The sequence below is a fragment of the Sinocyclocheilus anshuiensis genome, unplaced genomic scaffold (assembly GCF_001515605.1).
Source record: "Sinocyclocheilus anshuiensis isolate Anshui unplaced genomic scaffold, SAMN03320099.WGS_v1.1 scaffold1891, whole genome shotgun sequence".
Lineage (NCBI taxonomy): Eukaryota > Metazoa > Chordata > Actinopteri > Cypriniformes > Cyprinidae > Sinocyclocheilus > Sinocyclocheilus anshuiensis.
This window is the reverse complement of record NW_015549560.1, coordinates 150,247-151,818: the sequence shown is the minus strand read 5'-3', so window position 1 is coordinate 151,818 and position 1,572 is coordinate 150,247. Positions and strand designations below refer to the sequence as shown.

The 1,572-nt window shown below is 37.5% G+C and overlaps 1 protein-coding gene across 1 annotated transcript in view; it reads right to left on the bottom strand.

The window, feature by feature from the left end:
- Positions 1-1,572, bottom strand: part of LOC107657152 (adenylyltransferase and sulfurtransferase MOCS3-like) — an 18,962-nt gene that overhangs the window by 10,047 nt on the left and 7,343 nt on the right. The window lies entirely within an intron of this gene.

The following is a 1,572-nucleotide window of genomic DNA, read 5'->3' as shown; positions in this document are numbered from 1 at the left end:
GAGAGAGAGAGTGAGAGAGAGAGAGAGAGACAGTTAAATAAGAAAGACATATTGACTTTCCAGCAAATTGTACTGTATATTGTTTGGGGTCTGGAAGTTTTTTTTTGTGTTCCTCCACATCAGAGGCAAAGTGACCGGCCAAGCACACATGGCAGAATATGGTCATAATTTGACATGAAGTTTCAGTGCATAAAAGTTACTGCATAAAATGCCGGTGATACCAATGATATCAGATTTGACAATCAGATATACAGAAACGGTTTAAGATATGAAAAATATTATTGCCAGCATGGTCTGATGACCTGTGTGAAATTTGATAAAGATCAGACAAATGGTAAAGAATGGGTTCGAAAAAATAATGGTAATGGTGGAAAGACAAAAAATGCACCTGTCGAAAAACATAAACCACTGGATTCTGTAGGACACAAGGAATAGAAAGAGGTTAGATTCATAGTCATAGGATTAAATTCACAAAAGCAATTTGTATTTTTTTATGTCTTGTGACCACTAGGTGGCAGCAGTCCAAAACGTCATAGGTTGCTTCAGGGCATGGTGCTGAAGACACAAATCAAGTTTGTAAAATATAGCATTTTACATCAATATTCAGAATGGATGAATGCATCGAATGGGTCGATTAATAAAATAGCTGACTTGGGAAAAACTAGGTATCATTAGATGTAGTATGCCATACTGAATCTAACGAAACCAATGATTTTGGCCAGGTACGTGCAGAAGGGGGGGCTTTGGGGGCTCAAGCCCCTGCCCTTTTACAAAATTATTCAAAAGTGCCCCTCTTAGACAAATAGCTATGATATTGTGGTCAATACAAAAAATGCATTTGAATTATAATTAACCTGACAATGTGTACAAAACCGTAACTAATCGCTCAAAAGTCGGAAAATTCCTGTTCATTTTTACATATCTGTCAATCTGAGGCGTTCCTATGGGTTGCGTGCCTTTTGCGTGACTGATATTCCACAGTCTGTTCGGAAGCCTAGGCTCTCGAGCCATATAGGCTAGTTCTTTCAGTGAGTGGGTCGACGGAAGAAAAAAATATACAATATTTTAAACTTTTACCAACCAACTATGATCTGGCACAAGAAGTTCAAATTTCTTTGGACAATAATGTGAAGTGGAGCGGTCATTTTCCGTTCTTATTCATAAATCAGTTGAAAATTACATGGACAGACGAGCTTACCTTCGTGGAGCGATCTGGATCTGCGGTTTGTCTCATTTGCAGAAAGAAAACCGTGCCGCGCTAAAAGTCGCAATAATGGTAATCAGTATTTAATTCACTAATGGTACACCGTTCACTATTTCATGAAACTATCATAGTTAATGAAGCCCAAGTGCCACCTACAGGCCTGTTATTTGACGTGTAGGCTGGCGAAATGGTGACGTGAAAGGACTTTATTATGTTACCATTTCTGATAATGATGCAGCATTATGAAAGTGTCTTATGCTCATCAAGCCTGCATTTATTTGATCAAAAATACAGAAAAACTGTAATATTGTGAAATAGTATTTTCTATTTTAATCATTTATTTCTGTGATGCAAAGCTGAATTTTCAG